The sequence below is a fragment of the Stegostoma tigrinum genome, chromosome 34, assembly GCF_030684315.1.
Source record: "Stegostoma tigrinum isolate sSteTig4 chromosome 34, sSteTig4.hap1, whole genome shotgun sequence".
Taxonomy (NCBI): Eukaryota; Metazoa; Chordata; class Chondrichthyes; order Orectolobiformes; family Stegostomatidae; genus Stegostoma; species Stegostoma tigrinum.
The window spans coordinates 12,416,403-12,430,969 of NC_081387.1; the positions used below are offsets into that span (position 1 = coordinate 12,416,403).

Here is a 14,567-nt window from a genome sequence, read left to right on the forward strand (position 1 = left end):
TGTCATGTTGTGGCTGTACACAACATCGGTTAGGCCACTTTTGGAATATTGCATTCAATTCCGGCCTCCCCGGTACGGTGAGAAAATCAGACATAAGGTTTAGGAAACTCAAGATAGAGAGAACCCTTGAAAAATACAAAAGCATTAGGGAAGAGCTCAAACAGGAATTAGGAGGAAAGCTACCAACAGTTGTGAGGAAGGGTCACTGAACCCGAAGAGTTCATTCTGATTTGTCTCCACAGATGGTGCCAGACGTTCTGAGCCTTGGAGTGTCACACTCTCCAAGTTGAACATCAGGACCAAGAAACAGGATCGTCAGGAGCAGAAGAAGAACAGCCTCAACTCCAGTTTGACCAGCTTCAATCGCGGTAACATAAAGTTCTTTATCAATTGTCGAGCCCCAATGCACATAAGTAGAGTTTTGTAGTGTAAGAGATACCTTTGGCTTGTTAGGATAGAGTCAAACATAAATGCTTTGTTTATTTGGGACAAAAAAAAACTGGAATCTAACTTGGACAAACGAGATGCTGGAAGAACACAGCAGGCCGGGCAGCATCCAGAGGAACCGTACAGTCAATGTCTTCTCTATGACTCTTCTTAAGGACTTGTTTACTTGGTATGCTACTGCGTAGAATCAAACTGCATTTGTGACGACGTGTATACACAAAACTTTTTTCATTACTAAAGTATATTTTCAAAATGTAACTACAAAAAGCAGATTGTAAACCAGTGTGAGGGCATTTGTGAACTGTAATGTTGCTTGGGAATTAAAGGGTAAGATGAATATTATGGAGTTGTGCTCGTATGTATCCATCAGCGATAATAAACTAGGGCTCATGAAGAACCATATCTCAATGTTACTATAAACAAGTAAGTCAGACCCACACCCAAACGTCATTTAAATCTTAATCACAGGCCCTTTTTTTTGGATACAGAGCTTGGTCAGTGCCTGGAGCGTGCAACCAGAGGAGGTGGTTATCTCAGTTAAATGTCTCATCCAAATGTTGTTGAGAAATATTTACTTCTCCTTGGCACCCCTTAATCTTGAACATGACTTCAGCAGAAATCATGTTTCAGAGAGATTTGCAGATCTACAGTTAAACAAAGGGTCAGACTTGTTCACAAAAAAAGGTTTCAAGTTTCACGACGCAAGGTTGGAAGTTGCTTTTATTCGCGTTCACATCAAATTCTGAAAAATGTTTTGAAAACAGTGAAGTTCGAACTTGCAGTGTAGCTGGGGAATTCTCAGCACGAATCAGGAGGCAGCGTGATGGCAGCTGGGGGTGAAGCGTTTCCTTTTGAGGCATATATGCAGATATTGATCCCCACTCCCCAGAAAATCCCACTAAATTGTGCATTATTCCAGTAAAACTGGAGTCTTGGAGATGTGCTGTGATCCACGTCAGAAATAATGCTTGTCCGCCATCAGGGAAGGCTCAGTGGGTGCCAATGTAGAAAACGGAGTGAATGTGAGTGTGAGAGGTAGCGGGTGTTATGGGATGTGAGCAAGTGAGAGTTGAAATCATATTTAACTGGCAAGGGAGGTAGTATTATCAACAAGGTGGATGTTCTATGATGAGGCCAACATGTTGCCCTTTGGGTGTGTTAATGCCTGTGATGTCCTCAAATGTGGGATACTGACAGCAAAATTTTGTGGTAGTTGGGGACTGTGTTTGTGATCTCCCCTGATATATGCAAAGCAAAGGACGGATCTGCTGCAGAAGCAGCCTCAACCTAACATGTTTACATTTTCCTTGTGACTCTGCACTTCACTGTGTCTGTCAAAATCTTTCTCAAATCGCTGATCTGGATGTCATTTTCAACTCTGTGCATCAGTTTACTTCAGTGCAAATCCATGAGGTTTACCCTCAGCTGGAAAGGCAGGAAATTCGAGATTGGACACCAATTTCATGACCGAATGCACCTTACTAATATCGTAAGGTGGAACTGAACCTTGATCCCTGCCACTGTGAGATGGCAGTGCGAACCACTGAGCCCAGCATACCACCCGTGTCTCCATATCATTGAATAAGATTGTGGAGCTGCTCCAGCCAGGAAATGATGCCAAGTTTGGAATTTTATGCTTTGGAGTGTTTAAAGACAAGAAATGGGGAACTTTAACTTTAGGGAGGAATTTGAAAGAGTGGGTTTAAGGAAACCATTTCTGCTTTTTGATTAAATTTAGATGAAACATTTACAATTGTTGTATGGGAAAGAGTGTAGAATTTCTGTGGGTTTTTTCGATGTAGTGCTGCAGGTATGGAACTTGCTGCAGAGCGGTGTGTTTGTCGCAGGCTTCAAGCTTTCTTTCAACAGACGTTCGCGATGGGGAAGGGAGTTAATGGATTATAGAGCACAGCCTATTGGGGAGGCAATAGGAATATTGGTACTATCCTCAGACCAGGAAATGTTCTCGGGTGCTGGCTCGAGTCCCAGTGTGACAGATGGTGGTATTTGAATTGGAAAAGATCAGCCATTCGATGTCTTTAGAGCTTAGATTTGAATACAGTTGACAAAAAGGATTGTGGGGATAGTGTGGCTCAATGGTAACTGTTCAATTAACCATGAGCATATTAAATGGCGGGCCGAATGGTCTACTCCTGTCCCAGTGTTGCTAGGGATGAGAGGAGGTATTCAAAACCGGAGCAGATTTTTGCAGTGTATTGAAACCAACGTTTTTCTTGTTCTGTGACTTCAAATGGCTCATAATTGCAGTACAGGGTGTACTCCAGCAGAGTGATCCATCTGTTTGGAGCTGAATGTGACTGGAGCTTCAGTTCTGACAGCATGAGGGAGGACATGCGCTCCAGCTATCTGCACAGCGACAGTGGCTGCCTTGTAACATAGTAACAGGAGTGGACCATCCAACCTGATGATTCTAACCCACTATTATTTAGGTTGTGGGTTTTTGTCATTTATATCGACGCTTGGCTGTAAACGTAGGAAGTATGGTTCACAAGTTTACGAATGACACCAAAATTGGTGGTGCAGTGGACAGTAAAGAAGATTATCTCTGTGTACATGGGGAGCTTGATCAGATGGACTCATGAGCAGCGTTGGATTTGAATTTAGATGAATGTGAGGCGATGCATTTTGGTAGGGCAAACCAGGGCAGGACATATACGATTAATAGCAGGGCCCAAGGAGTGTTGCTGAACAGAGACCGTGGGGTGCAAGTGCATAATTCCTTGAAAGTGAAGTTGCAGGTTGACAGGGTGGTGCAGAAGGCGTTTAGTACGCTTGCCCTCATTGGTCAGTGCATTGAGCAGAGGAGTTGGGATGTCATGTTGCAGCTGTACAGCACATTGGTTCGGCCACTTTCAGAATACTGTGTTCAATTCTAGTCTTCTTGCTCTCGGAAAGATGTTGTTAAATATGAAAGGGTTAAATGTGAAAGGGAAGATTTGTGAGGATGTTGCCAGGGTTGGAGGTTTTGACCTGTAGTTAGAGGCTGAATAGCCTGGGGCTATTGTCCCTGTAGCATTGAAGACTGAGGATTAGCCTCATAGAAGTTTATAAAACTGAGGGGAATGTACAGGGTGTCCAGGTCTTTTCCCCAGGGCAGACAAATGCAAATATAGAGGGCATAGGTTTTAAGGTGAGAGGATAAAGATTTAAAAGGAATGCGAGGGGCAATTTTTTTTACACAGGCAGTGATGTGGAACGAGCTACCAGAGAAAGTGACCTGGCAGGGTGAGTAGTTTATAAATTTACAGGGTTTCTGGAGGTCGTATAAACATTGGGATAACTGAGTTGTCACAATCTTACACGGGGGTATATAAAATGTGTGCTGGGAATTACATAAACACTGAGCTGGAGTGATATTTTAAAATTACTGGTTGTTATACAAACACTCATCTGTGGTTGCAATAAAATTGCTGGGCCTGCAGGAGTTGTTATAAAATTGCTGGGGGTTATATAAACACTGGGCTGGGTTGTTATAAATTAACTGGGGATTGTATAAACACCGGGCTGGGGAAGTCGTTACAAAATTGCTGGGGGTTACACAAACACTGGGTTGGACATAGGGGAGGGTTATGAACTCCCACTGCTGCAGCAACAGGAGCACAGGCGAATGGGCCATATGTAGGCTGTGCAGCTACCACTAGGTCCCAGTCTGAGTGCTGAAAGACTGAGTTCAGGGGCAGCCATGAGACAGGAGGAGTGGTGCTAGGGCCTTGGTCTCTGGAGCTGTACGAGCAGGAGAGTTCGAGGGGAACATGGTAAGGCGAGTGAGTGGAGGTAAGGCGAGGGAGGGAGACACAGGCAGGCAGCTGTACCAGGCGGGGAGGGACAGATGGTAATGTGATAGAAATAGTGGAGTTCTGGAGAAAAGGGGAGTTGGTAATGACTGGGATATTTTATGATCAACTGGTATAGGCTCGAGGACCCAAAATAGAAACTCGCAGTTCTGCATGTGTACCAAACAGGAAAAACCCATCCTAAGGAAGTGTTACCTGGTTTAAAAAGTCATCGTTGATTTGTCTCCACAGATGCTGCCAGACAGATCTGCTGAAATTTTCCAGCAATCTCTATTTTGGCTCAGGACAACCTCAGGCACTGTCGGTCAGCTCGTTGCGGCCATCTGGGCTGATCTCCAAGAAGACGGGTAAGTGCAGACAGACAGCATAGGAGTCCCCTACAGATACCCCCCTCTCAAACAGGTTAAATTAAATTTAGATTGATTGTCACATCTAGATAATGATATTGTGAAAAGTGAATTTTTCTGTGTTATATGCATATTGATACCATGCTCCAGTGACAACTTGTAACACTGAATGTCATGCAAGATTTTCCCGCAATTGACTTCATCTTCCTCTCACATTCTCGTTCCTCCTCTGCTGCTCCTCCAGTTGGTGCTTGACATCGGTCAGAGTCTATGTGACAGACCCTGGTCTCCAGGTTACAGACTCCCACCATCGCCACTAATGTGACCGCCGCATGCAAACTGGAGCCTCTTGGGCCTGAGGGTGGGTGGGTTCCCAACCTCTTGCTCCCCATCCTAGGCCCCTCCAGATGCAGTGGAGGAAGGGGAGGTTTTGAAGCTAGTGAAATCCACATTGATTCCATTGGGCTGCAGGGTTGCCAAGCGGAATATGCGTTGCTGTTCCTGCAACCTACGGGTGGCATCATTGCGCTCGGTTCGCAATAAACAACTGCACCCCCCACCCCAACCCCCCCAAGGCGCGATCCATTTTAACACCCCCTCACATTCCCCAGACGACATGTCCATCCTGGGCCTCCTTCTGTGCCACAATGATGCCACACGTAGGTTGCAGGATCAGCGACTCATATTCCGCTTGGGAACCCTGCAGCCCAATGGTGTCAATGTGGATTTCACCAGCTTCAAAATCTCCCCTTCCACCACTGCATCCCAAAGCCAGCCCAGCTCATCCCCGCCTGCCTAATCTGTTCTTCATCTCACCTATTGCCTCCTCCCACCTCAAGTCGCACCTCCATTTCCTATGCTAACCTCATCCCGTCCCCTTGGCCTGTCCATCCTGCCCAGACTGACCTATCTCCTCCCTACCTCCCCACCCATACTCTCCTCTCCACCTATCTTCTCCTCTCCATCTTCAGTCTGCCTCCCCCTCTCTCCCTATTTATTTCAGAATCCCCGCCCCATCCCCCTTTTCTGATGAAGGGTCTAGGCCCGAAACGTCAGCTGTTGTGCTCCTAAGATGCTGCTTGGCCTGCTGCGTTCATCCAGACCCACAATTGTTATCTCAGTCCACAGGATTTGATGGGCACTGTCCCAGATTGCGTGAGGTGGCAGGTAATGAAATTTCTGGAACCTTGTATCCTCTTTTGTAGGTATTGGAACATCCCTTTGAAATAAAATGACAGCTCTTTTGGACACTGGAGGCAACAGTAGACAATTGAAGGTCGTGCTGGGGAAACTGGCCAACTGAGCAGTGTGCTGGAAACTGGATCAGGCCATTCAGAGAGGTGTACAAATGGTTCCCTTGATTGGTTACGTTGAATACGTGTTAATGTCACAGCGGAACTGAGATATTAAGCCAAAAGTTTGCAGCATTGACTTGGAACAAGCCACACACGTATGTGAGTCATTCACCTTGATTTATGGTTGTACAGGTGTTGTTGAGACCATACTATGTACTTGCAGGTGGAACAATCCGTCTGAGTTTCAGTCGACGAAGAGGAGGTTGGAAAAACACAGCAGACCAGGCAGCAGCTGGAAGAAAAGAGCAGCCAATATTTTGGGCATTACCCTTGTTCAGGACTGCTGTTGAGTTCTGCTCTCCTCCAGATTCCCCCTGGCTTGCTGTGTTCTCCCAGCCTCCTGCTTGTCTACCTGTGATTCCAGCATTTGCAGTTTTTTTTGTTTCTACTGAGTTTCAATGGAACTGCTTTGGAGACAGGCGGGCTCCGAGGGTCAGCTCAGTCAATAGGGGAAATTGCAATGGCCAAGACTGTCTTCTGTAACACCCTTCGTGGGACAGAATTCAATTAACATCGAGTAACTAAACAGAAGCCACTGTACTCAGAAATGACCTGGATAAATATTTTAGAAAACCCCACTCAACTCAGAGCTGGGGGCCGGCGGCTGCTGGAGTCTCACACTCTCCAGGGAGACCATCGGGAGCAAGAAACAGGAACATCTGGAGCAGCGAGAACAGGCTCAACTCCAGTTTGACCAGCTTCAATTGGGCTACTGTAAAGCTATTTATCTATTGTCCGGCCCTCCTCGTGCTCCAATGCATGTAAATATAGTATTGTGTGTGTCAGGGATACCTTACGTTTGTTGGGAATGTAGTCAAAGTCAAATGTTTTCTTTGTTTGAGATAAAAAGGATTACAGATTCTGGAATCCAACTCAGACAAATAAGTTAAAAAATGAAAAAACTGTGCATGCTATAAATGAGGTGCAAACACAAATTTGCTGGAGAAGCTCAGCAGGTCAGGCAGCATCTGGAATGTAGAACCGAGCGCAGTACAGGCTCTTTGGCCCTCGATGTTTTGCTGACCTGTGAAACTGATCTGAAACCCATCTAACCTACACTATTCCATTATCCAATTACCATTTAAATGCCCTTAAACACTGGTGAGCCTACTACTGTTGCAGGCAGGGCATTCCATGCCCTTACTACTCTGAGTAAAGAATGTACCTCTGAATTCTGTCCCATATCTGTCACCCCTCAATTTAAAGCTATGTCCCCTCGTGCTAGCCATCACAATCCGAGGAAAAAGGCTCTCAATGTCCACCCTATCTAATTTTCTGATCATCTTGTATATCTCTATTAAGTCGCCTCTTAACTTTCATCGGTCTAACAAATACAGGCTCAAGTCCCTTAGCCTTTCCTGATCAGACCTTCCCTCCATAGCAGGTAACATGCTGGTAAATCTCCTCTGCACCCTTTCCAATGCTTCCACATCCGTCCTAAAATGCAGCGACTGGAACTGTTGGCAATACTCCAAGTGCGCCACACCAGAGTTTTGTACTGCTGCAACATGACCTCATGTCTCCAAAACTCAGTCCCTCTACCACTAAAACCTAACACACCGTCTTCTTAACAACCCATCGACCTGGGTGGCAGGGCTCTCTGTCCATGGACACCCAGATCTCTCTGCTCATCCACACCACCAAGAATCTTACCATTAGCCCAGTACTCTGTGTTCTTGTTTCTCCTTCCGAAGTGAATCACCTCACACTTTTCCGCATTAAACTCCATTTGCGACCTCTCAGCCCAGCTCTCAGGTTATCTATGTCCCTCTGTTAACTGCTACCTCCTTCCACACTGTCCACAACTCCACTGACTTTAGTGTCATCCATAAATTTACTAACCCATCCTACTGCGCCCTCATCCAGGTCATTTATAAAAATGGCAAACAGCAGTGGCCCCAAAACAGATCCTTGCGGTACACCACTAGTACCTGAACTCTAGAATGAACATTTCCCGTCAGCCACCACCCTCTGTCTTCTTACAGCTCGCCAATTTCTGATCCAAACTACAAAATCACCCTCAATCCCACGTCTGCACATTTTCTGGAACAGCCTACTCTGGGGTTTGCTGGGAGTCAGATAGAAAATCACATCAGCAATTTGAAATACCTGAAAGTAAAAGACAATATGATGAGTCTTAGATGTTCCTAACATGTTAATCCTGAATCCAAGCTCATGAATAAAACCAGAGAAATCCATTTACACCACATCAACCACTTTACCCTCATCCACCTGTTTGTTCAGCTTCTCAAAGAACTCAATAAGGTTTGTGAGGCACGACCTACCCTCCACACAACCGTGTTGGCTACCCCAATCAAATTATTCCTTTCCAGATGATGATAAATCCTATCTCTCATAATCCTCTCGCAACACTGTACCCACAACCGAAGTAAGGCTCACACCTGGAGGAAAGGAGCAGTCAATGTTTCCGATATTACCCTTCGTAAGGTTACTCGATATGCTAGTGTGTAGAATCAAACTGTATTTGTGACAATGCACATGCACAATTTGTTAATGAATACAGTGTAATTTTGAAGTAAAAATGTCAAAAATCAAATTGTAAACCAGTGTGAGGTCATTTGAGAGATAGTAGGAACTGCAGATGTCGGAGAATCTGAGATAACAAGGTGCGGAGCTAGATGAACACAGCAAGCCAAGCAGCATCCTACGATGTTACACCTGGTTATCTGAGGTCATTTATGAACTGTGATGTTACTCGGGAATTTAAAAGGTAAGATGGTTTTCATAGAGTTGCGCTCGTATGTATCCAATCAGTGTTTCAACGATAATAAACTTGGGCTCGTGAAACACCATATATCATCGTTACTGTAAATGAGTAAATCAGACACACACCCAAACGCCACTTAAATCTTAAATCGCAGGCCTTTATTTTGGACACAGTGTGGTGAGAGCCTGGAGTGTGCAGCTAGAGGAGGTGGTGATTTCATCCAAATCTTGTCGAGAAATGTTTATTGCTCCCTGGCACCCCTAAACCTTGAATGCGATTTCTCCTGGAGTCATGTATCAGACCGAAGAGAGATTTGCAAAGCTAAAGTTAAACAAAGGTTTAGACTCGTTCACAAAAGAAAGCAAACAAACTGCAGAGCTGGACGAACACAGCAGGCAGGCCAAGCAGCATCAGAGGAGCAGGAAAGCTGACGTTTCAGGCCTGGACCCTATACTTTGTTGTCTCGGATTCTCCAGCATCGGCAGGTCCTATTATCTCTGACACAAATAAAAGCTTCAGGGTTCACGAGGCAGGTTTAGAAGTTGTTTTATTCACGTTCACAACAAATTGTGAAAAGTGTTTTCAAAACAGAGCGGGGTTCGAACTTGCAGTGTATCTGGGGATTTCTTTCCGCGGTTCAAGATGCAGCCTGAAGGCAACTGGGGGGGGGGCGGAGCGTTTCCTTTTAAGGGATATATGCAAATAGCAGTCGTAGCAGCGATCTTGAGTATTATTCCTGGAAAACAAGGGCTTTGGAGATGTGCTGTGATCCACGTGTGGAACTGGGCTGCACTTCTGGCAGGGAAGGTTCGGTGGGTGATTTTGCGATGTTGGCAAACGGAGTGAATGTGAGTGTGAGAGGTAGCGGGTGTTGTGGGATGTGAGCGAGTGAGAGTTGTGAGCATACTTACCTGGCAGGGGAGATACCATGATCAACAAGGTGGTTCTCCCAGGACGAGGCTAGCCCATTGCACTTCGGGTGTGCTGACGCCTGCGATGTCCCCAAATGCGGGATACTCGACTGCAAAATTTGTGGTAGTGGGGGACTGCGTTCGCGCTCTCCCCTGATTTTTCAAACTAATGACAGGTTTCACTTTCCCCTGTGGAAGTCGATCCGGTAACGTTGTCTTCGTATGTTTTCGGATTAGGCTTTTCAGAAGCCCGTTGCGCTGTTCTTCGCGCTCTCTGGCACTATCTCCCCGTGCGGGTGGGTTGTGTTCTCCAGGTATGAGGGGACCAAATTGGTAGCAACTTCAGCAGCGTGCGTTAACAGCGATTTTTAATATTAACTATTAACTTATTCCTTTTTTCAACTTATTCTAATAACTTTGTTTCAAATGCGGGATACTCGACTGCAAAATTTGTGGTAGTGGGGAACTGCGTTCGCGCTCTCCCCTGACTTGTTACGAAAAGCAGATGTGTTTTTTGCTCCGAGCGGTGAGTTGACTCTCTTCCTGCTCTATGTGGGGAAGCGGTATTTCCTTTGCTGAGCGGACGTTTCTCTTACGGTGTTGTCTGATCACTGTCTCTCGCTCTTGTGCAGTGGGCTTCACTTCAGTTTCTCCTCTTTTGTCTGGCAGTCTTTTCGGCCGCTCTCTTCGAAGCTTCTGTTGGTCTCTCACCCAATTCTACGACAGAGCGGGAGATCATATATTAACACGGACTTTAATGTTAAATATTAACTTTTTTCTATCTTTCTTTTTCAACTTTTTCTAATAACTTTGTTTCTTGGAATACTTGCTACCAAAGTATATTTGTACATTGATATCTGTCTACCTTAGATGGTGATGCGTGTTTTAACTTTACCTGTACTGAAGTAAATATGACAGCAGAATCTACTAAATGTAAATTTATGCCTGGTGCTGGAGTAATTGAGCGAGGTCTTCAGCAAATACTTTGTATCAATATTCACAAAACAGAACAATATGATTGGGATAATAAAATGTGAGGCTGGATGAACACAGCAGGCCAAGCAGCATCTCAGGAGCACAAAAGCTTACGTTTCGGGCCTAGACCCTTCATCAGAGAGGGGGATGGGGGAAGGGAACTGGAATAAATAGGGAGAGATGGGGAGGCGGACTGAAGATGGAGAGTAAAGAAGATAGGTGGAGAGAGTATAGGTGGGGAGGTAGGGAGGGGATAGGTCAGTCCAGGGAAGACGGACAGGTCAAGGAGGTGGGATGAGGTTAGTAGGTAGCTTGGGGTGGGAGGAAGGGATGGGTGAGAGGAAGAACCGGTTAGGGAGGCAGAGACAGGTTGGACTGGTTTTGGGATGCAGTGGGTGGGGGGGAAGAGCTGGGCTGGTTGTGTGGTGCAGTGGGGGGAGGGGACGAACTGGGCTGGTTTAGGGATGCAGTAGGGGAAGGGGAGATTTTGAAACTGGTGAAGTCCACATTGATACTATATGGCTGCAGGGTTCCCAGGCGGAATATGAGTTGCTGTTCCTGCAACCTTCGGGTGGCATCATTGTGGCACTGCAGGAGGCCCATGATGGACATGTCATCTAGAGAATGGGAGGGGGAGTGGAAATGGTTTGCGACTGGGAGGTGCAGTTGTTTGTTGCGAACTGAGCGGAGGTGTTCTGCAAAGCGGTCCCCAAGCCTCCGCATGGTTTCCCCAATGTAGAGGAAGCCGCACCGGGTACAGTGGATGCAGTATAGATGATTGGGAACACAGTGTGGAGCTGAACGAACACAACAGGCTCGGCAGCATCAGGAGAAACCTGACGTTTCAGTTCGGGACCGTTCTTTAGAAATGGTGGAGGGGGAACGGAGTTCTGAAATAGAGAGACGAGGGGTCGGTCTGGAAAGTGTAGGTGGGATGGCATAGGTGAGCGCAGGTAGGATACACGGATCCATTGGATACGTGGAACAGTCCCACTTCCACTGCTACACTGACACCATCCTGCACATCTTCCTCCACTCCATCGGTGACTTTATCTGCGCTGCCTCATGTTCCCGCGAGGATCTTGAACAGTTCATCAACTTCATTAACACTTTCTACCCCAACCTCCGGTTCACCTGGACCATCTCTGATACCTCTCTCTCCTTCCTGGACGTCTCCGTCTCCATCTCTGGTGACCACCTTGAGACTGATGTCTATTTGAAGCCCACCGACTCCCATAGCTACCCAGACAATGCCTCCGCTCACTCACCTTCCTGCGAGAATGCAATCCCATACTCCCAATTCCTTTGCCTCCACCGCATCTGCTCCTAAAATGGGGCATTCCACTCCCAAACTTTCCAGATTTAAAGGACAACAACACCCCCACCACTCCCGTGGTCAAAAACACCCTCCACTGCGTCTCAAGCGTTTTCTGCACGACAGCCTTCACACACCCCTCCCTGCCAGAACGACAAAGTCGGAATTCCCCTTGTCGTCACGTATCACCCCATTAATCTCCGGATTCAACATGTCAATCTCTGCCACTTCCACCACCTGCAATCTGACCCCACTGCCAAGGATATATTTACCTCCCCACCCCTATCTGCGTTCTGTAGGGACCGGTCTCAACGCTACTCTCTCGTCTGCTCCATGCTCCTCACCAGCCCCACCACCCCCGACACCTTTCCCTGTAACCACAGGAAGCGCTACACCTGTACCCTCCACCTCCCCACTCACCTGAATCCAAGGTCCCAAAAACAACCTTCTGCAGTAAACAGACGTTCACCTGCACATCCGCTAAGGTGGCACATTGTATCCGCTGCTCCCAATGTGGCCTCCTCTACATCGGGGAGACCAAGCGGAGACTCGGAGACCTCCTTTGTAGAGCACCTGCGCTTGGTTTGTGACAAACAACAACATCTTCCGGTCACGAACCACTTCAGTTCCCCCTCCCACTCCCTGGATGACACGTCTATCCTGGGCCTCCTCCCGTGTCACGACGACGCCACCCAGAAACTGGTATGTTGATATTCTAGGGCACTTCAATATAAAAAAGGAGCCGGTACTGTGTTTCAAAAAGTCTTGAGTTTGACATGTCCCAGGCCCTTGTTGGGGTCTGTTCCGGTACGCTGAGAGAGGCAGGTGAGGGAAGTCCTGGAGCTGTGTACGACAGCTTTGCATCCTCTTTTGTACACACAGGAATGTCCCTTTGAAATAAATTAACAGTTTTTTTGGGACATTGAAAGCAACTTTGGCCAATTGAACATCATGCTGGGAAGAAATGATGGGAACTGCAGATGCTGGAGATCTAAGGGTCTGGGCCCGAAACGTCAGCTTTTGTGCTCCTGAGATGCTGCTTGGCCTGCTGTGTTCATCCAGCAAGACACTTTGTTATCATGCTGGGAAGATTGGCCTGTGTGCTGCGAATTGGATCAGGCCGTTCAGTCAGATGCACAAATGGTTCTCTTGATTGATTCCATTGAATACGTGTTAATGTCACAGCGGAACTGAGATATTCAGCCAGAATTTAGCAGCTTTGACTTGGATCAAGTAAGACAGGTATGCGAGTCATTCATCTTGATTGACGGTTGCACAGGTGTTGAAGAGACAATGCTGCACGCTTTCAGGTGGAACAGTCCTTATGAGTTTCAGTGGCACTGCTTTTGAGATATCTGGGCTCCTAGGGTCAGCTCAATCGATAGGGGTAATTGCAATGCCCAGTACTGTCTTTTCTAACACCCTTCCTGAGACAGAAACTGAATTCACATCAAGTAACTAATCTAAATGTTACATTAAACTACTGCAAAGCCATTGTACTTGGAAATGGCCGAGATGCCAAGTTTAGAAAAAGCCTCTCAAATCTGTGCATGGAGGGGCTAGTGCCTCACTCTCCAGGGAGAACATCAGGACCAAGAAACATGACTATCAGGAGCGGGAAGAACAGCCTCAGCTTCAGTTTGACCAGCTTTAATCACGGTAATGTAAACTTCTCTAACAGTTATAGGGCCCTCCTATTGCCCCAATGCATGTAAATATAGTCTTGTATGTGTTAGAGATACCCTGGCTTTGTTGGGACAGAGTCAAATTCAAATGTTGTTTTTGTTTATTTGAGACAAAAGTAACTGCAGATGCTGGAATCCAACTTGGACAAACAAGACACTGGTAGAACACAGCAAGCCAGGCAACATCTGCAGGAAAGGAGCAGTCAATGTTTTGGATTTCTGGTTGCAGCAGCAGTGCGAGCGGGAGCTTGGACCAGGGGCCTGTCGGGAAGCCGGTGAGTCCGTGATTTTTAAAACTTTAAAAAGCTTACCTCGAACGTCGGAGCCTTCCGTTTCTGTTTGCAGCAGCAGCACCTCGGTGCAGAGGTTACTGGGAAGGGAGGGCTTTTTTTCATCCCTCAGCTATATAAGTGATCGTTGTCTTAAACCCGAGACCCTACCCTTGCAGGGCCTCCCACCCATCCATCTCCTCTAACTTTATACACCAGGGACAAATCAGGTAAGCTTCTCTTTTTGTTACTTTCTCATTAGGAGATTTACAGGGATGGCAGTGCAGGTAGAGGAGTGTTCCTCCTGCATGATGTATGAGGTGAGGGATGCCATTAGAGTCTCATCCAAATACATCCGCAGGAAGTGCACCCAACTCTTGCTCCTCCAAGACCGCGTCAGGGAACTGGATCGGTAGCTGGATGAACTTCGGATCATTTGGGAGGCAGAGTCAGTGATAGACAAGAGTTACAGGGAAGTAGTTACTCCTAAGCGTGAAGAAAGCTGAGTAACTGTTAGAAAGGGGAAAAAGCAGTCAGTGCAGGGATCCCCTGTGGTCGTTCCCCTGAAAAACAAGTGTACCGTTTTGGATACTGTTGGGGGGGATGTCTTACCAGGAGCGTGCACTAGGGTGCAGGTCTCTGGCACAGAGTCTGTCCCTCTTGCACAGAAGGGAAGGGGGAATAGGAAGAGAGTGTTAGTCATTGGGGACTCACTAGTGA

At 46.7% G+C, this 14,567-nt stretch overlaps 1 non-coding gene across 1 annotated transcript; it reads left to right on the forward strand.

Moving 5' to 3' along the window:
• The first annotated feature begins 9,595 nt into the window (after positions 1 to 9,595).
• On the forward strand, positions 9,596 to 9,759 carry LOC132206289 (U1 spliceosomal RNA). The gene has a single exon (XR_009442964.1). It is a non-coding gene; the product is annotated as a U1 spliceosomal RNA (small nuclear RNA).
• The last annotated feature ends 4,808 nt before the right edge of the window (positions 9,760 to 14,567 follow it).